The sequence below is a fragment of the Panthera leo genome, chromosome B1 (assembly GCF_018350215.1).
Source record: "Panthera leo isolate Ple1 chromosome B1, P.leo_Ple1_pat1.1, whole genome shotgun sequence".
Taxonomy (NCBI): Eukaryota; Metazoa; Chordata; class Mammalia; order Carnivora; family Felidae; genus Panthera; species Panthera leo.
The window spans coordinates 197,436,313-197,450,285 of record NC_056682.1 but is presented as its reverse complement, the minus strand read 5'-3'; the positions used below and the strand labels follow the sequence as shown (position 1 = coordinate 197,450,285).

The 13,973-nt window shown below is 44.5% G+C and overlaps 1 protein-coding gene across 1 annotated transcript in view; it reads right to left on the bottom strand.

Annotated features, from left to right (window-relative positions):
• The window catches only part of CLNK (cytokine dependent hematopoietic cell linker), a 162,576-nt gene extending 149,151 nt beyond the window's left edge, over window positions 1-13,425 (bottom strand). Inside the window, exon 1 of the mRNA XM_042936891.1 lies at window positions 13,255-13,425. The gene's annotated coding sequence lies outside the window, so the exon portion shown is untranslated. The remainder of the gene's footprint in view (window positions 1-13,254) is intronic.
• Window positions 13,426-13,973: the final 548 nt, after the last annotated feature.

The following is a 13,973-nucleotide window of genomic DNA, read 5'->3' as shown; positions in this document are numbered from 1 at the left end:
CTAGCAAGAAACGGATGGCACCCTCAAATTGGTAACTTGAGAACAGTTTAATAAACAGTTCAAAAGGTGTGGACGGGGCGTGGGGAATCCACAAAGGAAAGTGAAAGATGTAGGGGTGCCATTATCATGCTTGGGGGCTCAGGGGAGCCAAGGGTCACTGGGACCCAGACACGGGGCTGGTGGGAAGGGAACTGTGGCTCCCACAGTGCGAGGGACCCAGAGGGGGGATTTGGGTGGGTGCAGTAGAAATCCCCATCTCACACTTCTGGCCACAGTCTCATGTTGCTGCTTCCCATTGGCCAAACTCAACAGGAAGCCAAGGGTGGGGAGCCGTGGATGTGGTCTCTATCCATCAGCCTCCCGGGGATCCTTGTGAGTGGAGCAGGGTTGGGAATGGACTTCAGTGTTAAAAAGATTGAGGCTCAGGGAGGTTAACTTATGTGCCCACGATCATCCGTCTGCCATAAAAGTGCACAGGACTCAAAAATGCCATTTCCTGGCCCGTCGCCATATCACACCCCACTGAGCGTTATGCACTTCTAGATCATTCTGCCATCCGTCTGTCGTCGTTTAACCATCCATCTATCCATCTGCCATTTACCGAGAACTTAGTGCAAATGTTGTGCCCAGTAAGACACGGTCTCTGTTCTCAAGGCACTCCTAAAACTCAGTATAATATGGATTCTGCCTCTTTCCATGATGGCTGTTATCAAAGTGCTTTGTAAAACCAGATGCATAGAAAACAAAACAAAACAAATCCTCTGTGCTTTGGAGGCCAGGGAAACTTTATTTATTTTTATTTTTTAAAACTGTCTATTTATTTTTCAGAGAGTGAGAGAGACAGAGCGTGAGCCGGGGAGGGGCAGAGAGGGAGAGAAACACAGAATCTGAAGCAGGCTCCAGGCTCTGAGCTGTCAGCACAGAGCCCCACATGTAGCTTGAACCTGTGGACCGTGAGATCGTGACCTGAGCCAAAGTCAAACATCCTGAACCACCCAGGTGCTCCCCAGGGGAATCTTGATAAAGGAGGTAATATTTGAGGGGTGCCTGGGTGGCTCAGTGTTAAGCGTCTGAGTCTTGGTTTCAGCTCAGGTCCTGATGTCACAGTTTGTGAGTTTGAGGCCCGCAGCAGGCTCTCCGCTGTCAGCACAGAGCTTGCTCTGGATGCTCTGTCTTCCTCTCTCTCTGCTCCTCCCCTGTGCTCTCTCTCTCTCTCTCTCTCTCTCTCTCAAAGATAAGTAAATAAGCATTTTTTTAAAAAAGGAGATAATACCGGAGCTGAGTCTTGCGGAGCACGTCTAGAACTTTCCAGAATTAGGAAGGGCGTGCTGGGAAAATTCAGTCTCGTGTGCAGAGAGGTGAAGGCGCTAGAATACGTAGGGTGGCCAGAGAGGCTTCGCACGGCTTGGTGGGGCCACAGGGCTCAGCAGCTTGGATGTTGGTGATACTGGGTTCTGGTTGTCGGGGACCGTGAATGACAGCGGATGGGCTCTGGACTGGAGCTGTGTGATCTGGGACCAGTAACGGCACGGAAGTTACCAAAGGGCCAGACTAAGCTCCAGGTGCTCAGACACCCTGTGTGTGACTTCACAGCTGCATCTAGTCTGTGAGTGACAGCAGGGAAAGGAGAGGCAGCTGCGAGGCTCTCGTTCGCAGACCGCCCTCTCTGGATGTGGTGTGGCATGTCTAGTGCTCGGTCTCTTTGAAAGTTGTCTCCTCCATGGAGGTGGGGAAGAGGGCTTGAACCTTCGTCGGTATAACGCAAATAACCCCCCATCAAATAGTGGAAGAGTGCTACTCTAGATGTCGAAGAACACTGCTCGGTCCCTGCACTGTCATGAATTGTGTGACTTTTCAGGAGCACTTGGTGTCTCCTGATTTATAAATGCTAACTAATGCCCGTAGTTTTCTCTTACTGTATTGTCGTGAGTATGAAATGAGTTGAAACGTCCATCTGTAAAACGTTATGGAAGCATGGACATTGCTTGTATAACAAAGTAAAGTCTGCAGGTTGCTTTAACGTCAGCTGTGTTATATTTGGGGTTATATTGGCATCGATGGTTGGGTATTAATATTTAGAAGAATTAAACTACGTGATTATGGTCACGCGGGACACATTTGCACCGCCTTCCCCACTTTGGGACCACCTACCAGTTAAATGTGTTGCTTACACAGTCACTTCATTTCTTGGAAGGCGTCGGTTAGCAGTGTTGAGATGGGATAAAGGAAGACAGTTTCCATGAAGGGGTTCCTTCTGTGCCTGGCTGTTGGCCAGCTCTCAGGGACACAGTGAAGGAATCACAGGGTGCGGGACAGTCCCCTCCAAGGCTTACCGCCTTGGATCAGAGGTCTGGGGAGGTGGCCAGGGAAGCTGTTTTCCAGCTTCACCTGCCATCCACTGTGTGGCCTTGAACAAGGCATTTATTTATTTATTTATTTATTTTAATATATGAAATTTATTGTCAAAGTGGTTTCCATACAACACCCAGTGCTCACCCCAACAGGTGCCCTCCTCAATGCCCATCCCCTCCCCACCCCCCATCAACCCTCAGTTTGTTCTCAGTTTTTAAGAGTCTCTTATGGTTTGCCTCCCTCCCTCTCTCTTTTTTTTCCTTCCCCTCCCCCACGGTCTTCTGTTAAGTTTCTCAGGATCCGCATAAGAGTGAAAACATACGGTATCTGCCTTTCTCTGTATGACTTATTTCACTTAGCATAACACTTAATAAGGGTTCAGAAAAGCAGCTTTTGAGAGATGTGAACAATCTGTTGTACAAAAAGAATTTTAAGCGGTCCTGAAGGGAGTCCAAACTTTCTGGCATTTAAAAAGCAAACTTTGGGGTCTTAGCGAGCCACAGCAGAGTCTGAGCCAACCAGGCAGTGGCGTCGGCATGACATATTAGATGGCACTCCACAAAGCAAAGAGCTCTTCGCTTTCTTCAGGGTGTCTAACACCCGTTGGAGAAGGCTGTGGTTCTAACTGATCTCGGTCCCTTAATAAAGGATGTGGTGAGAATGAGGTATGGTGAGTCAGATGCAAAGAATTTCATGTCCATCGGTTTTAGGAAGGTAATATATTATAAAAAAGACAAGGCCCTTCCCTTCCTGACAGGCGTGTTTTCGGAAGGAATGTAATGAACATCGAAAGCCCTGATATGTGTCCCTGCCCTGCCACGGTAGCCCCGTATGATCTGGATTCTCAGCCTTATTTTATACGAAACCAAACGGACATTCACAGACAGTAAGTAACGTGCCCTATGTTGCATGCACAATAAGCGGGTATTGCAAACCACTGCCCTCGATGCTTTTTAGTTTTCTGTTGGGACAATAATCTCCTTGCTCTGAGCCTCAGTTTGTTTATCCACAAAGTGGGGGTGACACAACAGCTATGGTAGGGCTCTTGGGAGCACAGGACATCTAAGATGTGGAAAGATAGTGATTGCCGTTAACTCAAACTTTAAGATTAAATGTCCTGTATGACTTTTATTTATTTATTTATTTATTTTTGTTTTGTTTTTGTTTTTTTTTGAATGTTCAGTTTTGAGAGAGAGAGAGAGACAGAGTGCGAGCGGGGGGAGGGGCAGAGAGAGAGGGAGACACAGAATCCGAAGCAGGTTCTAGGCTCCGAGCTGTCAGCACAGAGCCTGACGTGGGGCTTGAGCTCAAGAACCATGAGATCATGACTCGAGCCGAAGTTGGACGCTCAATCGACTGAGCCACCCAGGCGCCCCAAATTTTTAAAGTTTACTTATTTATTTTGAGAAAGACAGATACAGCATGAGTTGGCGAGGGGCAGAGACAGAGAGAGGGAGAGAGAGATGGGGAGTGTCAGAGAGAACCCCAGGCAGGCTCCACGCTGCCAACGCAGAGCCCAATGCATGGGTAGGACCCACGAAGCCATGAGATCATGACCTGAGCCGAAATCAAGAGCGGGACGCTGTACCCACCGAGCCACTCAGGCGCCCCTAAATGTCCTGTATGACTTAGGTTTTAGTTTCCAGGAATGAGAAGCTCTTCCCTGCTGTTCACGATGACCAGGGGGGTAGGGACGGGTTCTCACATCTGTCTGCCCTTCAGGACTACCTGGGGAGCTTTAACAAATACTAATGCTCCAGAAAGTTTGATCTAGCTGTTCTGGGGTGGAGCCCAAGTATTGATAGTTTAAGAATGCCCCAGGGATTTTAAGGGGCAGGGAGGCGAAGGAAGTGGACACGAGAGCCACTCTGTCCCCTTCTCCACTCTGTCCGCCCCCCGGTGCCACTCACTGGTGTCTTCCCGTTCCCGGGGGGAAGTACCACACTTCCATCTACCTTGCTGTCTCGGGCTCATCGTAAACGGAAACGCAGGCACACCGCTGCTCAGAAAGAAGACTTAATCTGCTTAGAGTCGTTTCTGAGTTAATTTTCAGGGAACCGTGTAGAGAAAACCCACCACGTCCAAACACGGATGCCACAGATCTGAGCGGGGAAGGCTTCCAATCTCACCAGGCAGCGTTCCTCTCTCAGGTCTTATTTATAAGCAACGAGTGAGTCAAAATCCAGGCGCACACAGCTGTTGTTCGGGGTGGAATTTGTTCATGGTTCTGCTATGCGCCGGGCACCGTCCAGATACTAGTAATTGGAGACCACAGAGCAAGGTCCTGCCTCATAACCCTGGCCTGTGTTCTCCATGATGCTGTAAGCAACTGTACAGAGTGAAATTAAATATGTCTCTGTAAATAATAGAGGAACGTAAGCCGGTGTTGGAACGCACGGGAAGGCGTGCCCAGAGGGGTCCACGCAGCTCCCTTGGAGGTCAGCAGATTTCCTTACCCTCTACTGCTCCTTACAGGTAGCCCTGACCCCTACTTGGTGCCTGATGATGGAAGGATGGGCTTCAGGGCCTAGGGACTGTCCAAGATAAAAGGGCATCATGGATGATTGCTTTTCTTGCCTTCACTCAGCAACATGGAGAGGCTGCCGTGGCCAGCCAGAGAGAGAATACCATGTATTTGTACCCTTACTTTTCATAGGAATCATTCATTTCAGTTTCTCTTCCTCATTAGCCACAGAAGCAAAGCCTAAGCGTGGCTTCCGTGATCAGAGAGAAGTGATGTTCTGGTGCCATCAGTCAGTCACAGCAGGGCACCTAGTGCAAATGTCACTAATATGTCCAGAGCCGGGTCGGTGGTGGGGATCCTGGCAGAAGCAAGTGGGGGTCTCCAGAAGAGACCACACTCTGCCTGCAGGGCCCACAGTCAGGGAAGGACCGGGTAGGAGATCTTGGGGCCCTGGGGAGTCACAGGGAGGGACCACCTCTTTTCATGATGACTGTTTATTTCTTCAACAAGGAGAGATATCAACTACATTGGATGCCAGTGCAAATCTAATCCTAAATGCCAACCTGGGCACTATAACTGTCTATGTACCAGCTTTCAAAGCCTAGGCAAAAGAAACAAAATACACTCTTAATTAATTTTGGCTTAGAATTCTGTGCTTTCATTTCAGGGATAGAGTTCTCATGGGATTTACAGATACCTAAGACTTTGGAGATCTTTGGGGTCCAGAAGGAAGCCCAGTTTGAAAAACACTGCTCTACCCTATGATGCCTCCCATTAAAACGTAATCCACTGCTCTCAAGGTATAAAGAGGGCCTTGCCAAAGAGAGGTGCACAGTGTGGCTGGGGTCCTGGGAGTAGAGGAATCCCTGACCTAACCATCCTTTTTGACCAAATAACCCCACAGTTTTGGAGGGGATGGTCCCAATTATTATATTTGTTTATCTTACTAAGTACTTTGTGCACTGAAAAGCATTCTTTTTGTTTGTTTTAAAAATGTTTATTTATTTATTTTGAGAAAGAGAGAGACACACAGACACAGAGCAGGGGATGGACACACACACACACACACACACACACACACACACACACGCAGAGACAGAACCCTAAGCAGTCACTACTCTATCAGCATGGAGCCAGAAGCGGGGCTCGATCTCATGAATCCTGAGATCATGACCTGAGTCGAAATCAAGAGTAAGACACTTAACATACTGAGCCTCCCAGGCACCCCTGAAAAGAATTTTTCTTTTTAAGTAATGGATTTGATGGTTAAAACACATAAATATTTCAGAAAACTAAAATAAAGGAAGCAAGGTCCTATAGATAGGAGGGTGCATAAGATTTCCAAGGAACATACATTAGATCTGGGCTTTAAAACCGGTATGGCTGTTTCTGAGCTGGAAACCCACCTGGGGTCTCAGTGAATGTGTTAGGAAGAAAAGACTTGTTTTATAAATGGATTGGATTTTGGTGCGGATCTTAATCCAAAAATAATTAATACCCTTATGGTATCATAAGCAGTTTACACAATTGGAAATATGTAAAGCAACAAATCACGTTTCCTTGTTATCCTGGAGAAATCTTGTTCTCCACTGGGAATTCGCTGGTGTTACCAAACCAAGCTTGCAAAGAGCCATGTTATCATAAATATTTCTGCTGCATTTCACCTGATCCAAAATTAATATTTTATGAAGGAAAAACAATGCTTTTATAGTGAGGAATCTTTTTTTTGTTTGTTTGTTTGTTTTTTGGGGTTTTTTTTTGCTCTTAAATATTTCTCATTTATTCCTGGAAGATACGGCTTATAAAAATGCTAGCCTCTTTATTTCAAAGTTTAAGAAACAGCATTCTTGTAATGACTGTGCACGTGAGCAGAGCTAGAGGAAATGGCTGAAAGCAAACCATGAGGAGAATATTAGAGAAAGTCAAGAAGGTACGACATAGCTCCGCGGCTAAGACTGGGTCAAGGCTGGAGGGGAGGGTCAAAATGAAGGCTTGATTCTTTTTCTCATTAAAACACAAAAACAGGAGAAGTCATACAACACACATCTGATTCTCTATACCGTCATATCCAACAGATCCAAAATGGTGGACGTTACTTGGAGTCGAGGGAGGGAAGGAGGGGATACTGGGTGTGTATTTGGAGAAAAGGTCCAGGGAATGTGTGTGTGTGTGTGTGTGTGTGTGTGTGCGCATGTGTGTGCATACATGTCTGTAGTGTGGGCACACCTGCACATGCTTTGAATAAATGTGTTGAAAATCTGATTTCTCAGACTCAGATGTTTATTAATTCGGTCACAACTATATGCAATTTTCTTCTATTTTCACATAAAAAATGAGAAAGTGACATCTTTGAGATGCTCAGACTTAGAGGAAGCTGTATGCTGATTGGATTTCTATTTCTGTACCCTGGTCAGAGCAATCAGCTACATTTAATTAAGTATAACATTTAATTTTATTGGATTTCCAACAAATGGAAGCCTTTGGAGTCAAATGGATTGTTAGTATAGATTTTTTTTGAGGAATATGGGAAACTGCTTTCCTAGTTTTTCTGCTATTAAGTATGGGCATATTTTTAAAAAAGATTTTGCAACTGTCTTGGTAACAAGTAACTTCCCTTAAGTATCTCAAGGCAATGTGCATGTGAATCCATTTTTTATTTTAAATGATCTTGAAAACACCCTTAATGATCTGATGCAATCTATAGACTTTGGAACTTATTCCTCCTGGTGCATTTTGTTTTTAAAAGCCATATTCTTTTCTCTTTTGCAGAAAGGGTTACTTTCCTTCCATGGTAAGCTTTTTCTTTTTCTCCCCTTTTTTCCATGTTATAGTAAATAGTCTCTTTATCCTTTTTCTCTTTCGCTCCTGTTGTTTTATCATATCCCATTTCTTCCTTCTGTTCTCCCTTCCTTCCTTTTCCTCCATTCCTCTTCTCCTTCTCTCCATCATTCCTTCTTCTTGCTTTCTTATCTTTGAAATTGTTTCACTGCTCAGATAAAACTAGACTGTAGCAAAACTAAAATGTAGATGATCAGGAGTCTCATTAGATGTTTCCTTACCATTTTTTAAAAAGGCTTGCCTGTTTGCCTCACCCCATTTTCATTTGGCTCTCATAAATCATGGCAGAATTTCACTGATTGGGGCCAATACTGCCAGACCCCTGTCTGTCTATCTATCTATCTATCTATCTATCTATCCATCCATCTATTTATCTGTCCATCCATCTGTCATCATCTGCCACAATTTATAGGCTGGCCTTGGGGTGGAGATAAGCCTGGTGACCCACCTCCCCCATGGACATCTAAAGACTGCTGGTGAAAGCACTGTCATTCTTGAAATAGTCATTTATTAAGCACCCGCTATATGCTGGTTGTTTTATGATGAGCTGTTTCACAGTAAGGTAGGTCTCAAAGAAGTTTGAGAGCATCTTTAAATCCAAAGATGGGGCATGAAAAGCCAGGTAATCTAATAGAGACTGGACTGAGAGTAATATAATCTATAACAACAACAATGACAGCAGCAGCAATAATAGTAATGCCATCTGCTGAATTCCAGAACCCTATGTAGGACACCCTGTTTACTTTAGATTCCCTCATACAGCAACAATCCAAATGACCCAGATTTTTCAACATTGAGCAATCCTGTCATTTTGTTCAGCAAGACTTCTCTTGAGCCAAATCTGTCTAGTGAACAAATGCACAGTATGGATTCAGATGAGGTCATTGCTTTCTAACTTCAAGTGCATTTAGGACTTAACTCCTGAATTGAGCTTCCTGCGTATAGTTAACTCTTTCTTTGCCCTTTCTTTTATTCAGGATCACTCACCTGGCAAATCTCTAAGCCTGGGTGTGCTGAACTATACGGTGTGTCATGTGACTTGGGTCTGTTTCTCCAGCTCCCCCCAAAGGGGATATAAACACTGCCTGCCCTTTACTCATAGGATAGGTTTGAAGACCAAGTGGGATGGTGGAAGTGAAAATACTTTGTCAACTATAAGCAGTTATGCAGTATAGTTCAACAGGCAACTGTTGAGCATTTTCTAAGTGTCAGTACCGTGAAGGACACTGAAGATTTGAAATTGGCAAGGACAGTGTTCTAAAAGAATTTCTATCATTTTTCATTAAGTCTTAATATTTTCAGAGGATCAGTACATTTGGGGAGTTGTAAGATACTACCAAGGCTCTGATAGATGAATGATTAAAATAAATAGGAAAATGATGAGATTAGCCTCCTGGAGAAATCACCTTAAAATAGGACTTTAGGTCAAGACTCTTTTTTTTTTTTTTTTTTTAATGTGTATTTATTCTTGAGAGAGAAAGAGAGAGTACGAGCAGTGGAGGGTCAGGGAGAGGGAGACGCAGAATCCAGTGTCGGCTCGGTGTAGGCTGAGCTGTCAGCACAGAACCTAATGCGTGGCTCGAACTTGTGAACCATGAAACCATGACCTGAGCCAAAGTGGGATGCTTGACTGACTGAGACACCCAGATGTCCAGGTCAAGACTCTTAAAATGCAGGAAAAAAAAAAGCCCAAAGAATCTAATCAACGTTTGCCTGAATAGCAAATAAACTCATGATAACTGAACTAAAGATGATTTTATAGCCACTATCCTTTACTTGGCACTTAATAATTGCCATGCAGCATAATACATAATTTTTATACACTGCGTCTCATTTCTCCCCATAAATCCAAAAGGTGGGTATTGCAATTCCATTTTATAAAGGATAACTAGAGGCCCTGAGAGGTTAAATAATGCTAAAATCATTCTGCTATGAAGTGACAGTCTGAATCCAAACACCGGCTATTTATTTCTCAAAGAGTGGGTGGGGTGGTGTAGTGAGTAGAGCTTGAGAAGAGAAGTAGGAGTTTGGGGTAGGGAAGTGTTCTTACGGGGAATATCCAGAGAAGTAGAGCTGGTCAGGAGATCCCTAGCCATGCCCAGGAGTAAGGGGAAACCGACCTATGAACATCCATAGGTAGACATGGGGCAGACTAGCTTCCGGTTTCTATGAAGACATCAGACCATCCATAGCTCAGTGAATTGAACGACCATGATGACCCAGTTCTGACTTTGTTTTCAGGAGGCTGCCTCCTGGCAGTAATTTGGTTTCCTGCATAGATTTGCCTACTGGAAAGGAACTTATAACCCAAGTACACTTTTAACACTTGAGCAGAGTCACAAAAGACAGAGGTATGGGCCAGAATGCCAGAGACAACACCCTGAGTCTCATCAACTTTGGATACCTTGGATGGAATCTGCAAAGCTGATGACTAAATTTGGGTCCACAGGGACTCTTAGAGGTTGGGCCTGGGCTATTAGCCACCCCTCATATTTATCTCACACTAAATTCAACAGAGAACCCACCACCATGGAAGTCTGTGCCTTGAAACACATGGATATTGAATTTCCAGATCTTTTGGATCCTCTTAGTTTATATAGCAAACAGCAGTGCACCACGGACTTCCCTTTCTAATGCTTGGGTTTTTGGGAGTCTGTCGATTAGCATCACCAATGAAATAAAATAACCAAACTCATACACCTGTTTTGCTATTGCTTGTGGTATATCTGGGAGTCCTAACATGTTATTGGTTAGTTTGAAGGAAAGCGATGCTGTGATCATAACCCTGAATACATCCATCAGAGCACTGATGAAGCATCGTGCACAGAGCAGGAGCTTGGGACTCAGGGAGACCTGGGTCCCACTTCTGACTTTCCCTCTTATTCACTGTGTAAAATGGACAATGTAGGGAATCGCTGTGAACCTCAGCATTCTCTTGTACCAAGTAAGAATAAATATACTCACTAAAAAAAAAAAAGAGTGAACCATGATGATGATTCCCAATGTATTCTGTCCACAAAAGTAACAAATGAAACAAAACGCACAAAGGATATTCCCATAATGACTTTTTTTCCACTGTTCTGTTTTTCATGGTAATTTTTCTTTCTTAAGTTACTGATATTGAACTTATTTAACTGGATCTTTCTCAGACTTATTGATAATTCACTTCACGATATCACTGGAGATTTTGTTTCAATCTGTAAAAATAAATCTAATTTAGACTCGAATAGTTATCTCTGTTTAAAGATGTAGCCCCTTTGAGCATGGCATCTTTCTCATGCTAGAATGGCTAGACATAGCCTGGAGGAACTCTCCAGAACTCAGGTCTTGGTGGACCTTGGCAGTTGTCTGCACTAGTGCATATAACTGCTTTTTAAAAATTATTATTGAAGTATAGTCGACATATGAACATGACTATTTTATGTAGTGGTTTTCAGCAAAGAGATCCTTCTATCTAGCTCTGCTACTGACTGTGTGACCTTGGCAATGACACTGCCCAGCCACCACTTGTCCATTCCCTGAATATCATCTCTGTGTCAGATGCTGTAGGTACATCTGCTCTCATCTTCACAGCAACACACAAAGTGTATCATTTTACCCACTTTCAAATTACAAGACGCCAACAACATCTAACTGAAGCTCGGAGAAGCTAAGCCACTTACCCAAAGACACAGAAGTCACACATCACATTCGTACACAGCTTTGACTGACTTCAAAGTTCCTTCTCTTTCTCTTGCACAAATGACCTGAAGTCGCCTCCTCTACTTCGTTGAGGCTGCTTGCACAGGCCATGAAACTGTGGTATATTACTATTCTCTAATGAGATTATTAAAATAAAACATTCGTAAATTTATCTGTATTCAAAATTTCATGGCATGTTTTAGGAATGAGGCCAGCACTGATCTGGGGTGAAGAAAGTAATGGTGAGCGAGCCGACCTTTACTGAGTGCATACCAAGTGTTAAATATGTACCACGTTTCATTTAACGTAAATATTATATTATCGAGGCTAAGTAGTTGTCTGTGCAAGTGCTACGTGATGCTGCTCCAACGTAAAGATGTGGGAACCGAGGATCGGAGGAGATAAAGTAACATGTCTGGTCCAAGTGGCAGAGTTTGGATCTCGACCAACTTGTCAGATGTGAAACCCCACAGTCTTTCCAGGACAGCACCTGACTCAAGGCAAAGTGAGCTAGAAATAGGGTCTCCTGATGTGAAGGCCAGCACTGGCCAGATGGTACAGAAAAGAATAATCTTTGGTTTTAGAATGGTCTTGTTCGGGGAGTCATGTGCGAGGGCTCCTTGGAGAGAAGAAAGAGAAATACGGCCCATAGAGGGCCGGTGTCTAACACCGCTCCAGGAATGGCTGCAAGATGAACTCTGGGAAGCTGCCAGGAAATACTGTTCCTCTCGGTCAGCTCAGGTGCAATCAGGGTACTTTTGAATTCTGTTAGGACATCAGTGGCTGGACAGCTTTGAACATTTACTTGGACCACTTGAGTTCCCCTGTAAACCAGGGAAAATACTACCCAACTCTCAAGGTCGGGTATGAGGATCAGGCGAGTTAATGCACATAGACTGGCCGTCGAGAGATAGAGCTGTAAATGCCAGTCGCCTTTCCTGTTTCTCCGAGGGCATGTTTTATCTTCAGTTTCTCAGAGGCTTTCTGAAGTTTTGTCATTTCTCTGGCAGACCTCCAACTGGCCTGTCCTACCACTGCCTTCCTAGGTTTTGAAATAACCATTCCCTGTGGTTTGAGGGGCCCCCCGGGAGTCCAAGGGAGCGATAGCACCGAGGGGTATGCTACAAGAGACACAAAGGGTATGCTCAGATAAGTAACATTGGCACACAAGAAAAACATCAGTGTCGATAAATTTTCTCCATGACCGTAGCTTGTAAAGCAGACAGACGTTGATGACCCTTAACTCCCTTTTCTCTGTCACTTATTTATGTTTTGGCTCTTCTTTCCAAGAAAAGCCCGGCAGAGATGCCTCCCCAGCACCTTGGAGGGTGAGGATTGTACCCACCTTCACTCTTATTCTTGTGCTTCTTATCCCTGTGAGTGGAAGGACGGTTGGCATGATTCCAAAGTCACACCAAACCGGAAAGGAAACGATTTCAATTTAGAACATTAAATATATATATATATATATATATATATATATATATATATCCACAGGGGCTCGAGGAGTTAAGTTAACTTCTACTTTCAATGACCTACTTTGAATTGAGGCTGCCTTTCTAGGGGGCTGTCCTAATGAAGGTCAGCCAAGAAAGCCAGCAACCAGCCCGGCCTTTGGATTTTAGGAGCAAACAGTCAGGGGGTCCGAGCTCCGGGATGAGAAGATTGAAAACATCTAGTCTTTTAATTTTTAATGGGTAGGTATCTTGATTCTTTCTTCCAGCAGAATGAAGAGATCTTTAGAAACTGAGTTAAGGGAGCTGGCTTTCTTTATGCCGCTCGATGCTTTATAGAAGGCCCAGCATTCAATGTTACAAAAACTTTTTTTTTTTTTTTTGGCGTGGTGTCTCAGCTCTTTCCTAACGATCATTTATGCCAGTGAGATGCCCATTCAGAGGGAGCTGGCCTACTTAGTTTACCTGAAGAGTGCGGCCGTGCACAAGGTCCCGTGCTGAGATGCTGGTCTCTTGCGAGGGGTTCCCGAGGTGGCATTGCAGAGACGTCTGACAGCTGGTAATCCGTAAGGCAGTGGGGTGAACTGTTCTCAATGCTAAGCAGTGTCCTTCAGCAGAAAGCCCCTGCTAGGTCCGTTTGAGGTTGTGTTTCCTGTGAAATGCAGCCACAGACTAGGGTGGTGGGACCTGTGTGTGGGTAGGACTTCCTCTTCGGTCAAAGTGCAGTATGTGAAGGTCTCTCAACCCAAAAGGATGTCCTTAAAGATACACGGAGTCCCTTCACAATTACCAGAATACACCTACATGGATTGCTGAGCAACACTCGAGCATAAAATGTGGGTTTTGCTAGTCTTGTTTCACATGCACACTGATTAACTTGTGACCTCATGTTGCAGTGGCTTCCTGAGGCCACACGAGACATGCGGACCGGATCCGTCAGGTGCTATGGTGAGAACACGGGTCTGGCATGAGAAATGCCTAGCTGCTTCTTCTTAACTGTGTGATCTCGGACAAGTTTCAGTTTCTCAACTGGCTTCCATTCCTGCGATTGAGGGACAATAATATTTATATTTTAGAGCTGTCCCAAGAAATGAGCAAAATAATGCAAATAAAGACCTGTAGCGAGATTTGGGGAACGTATTTGGCGCTCAGCATATTTAATTTCCCTCTGCCTTGCTTCTGGT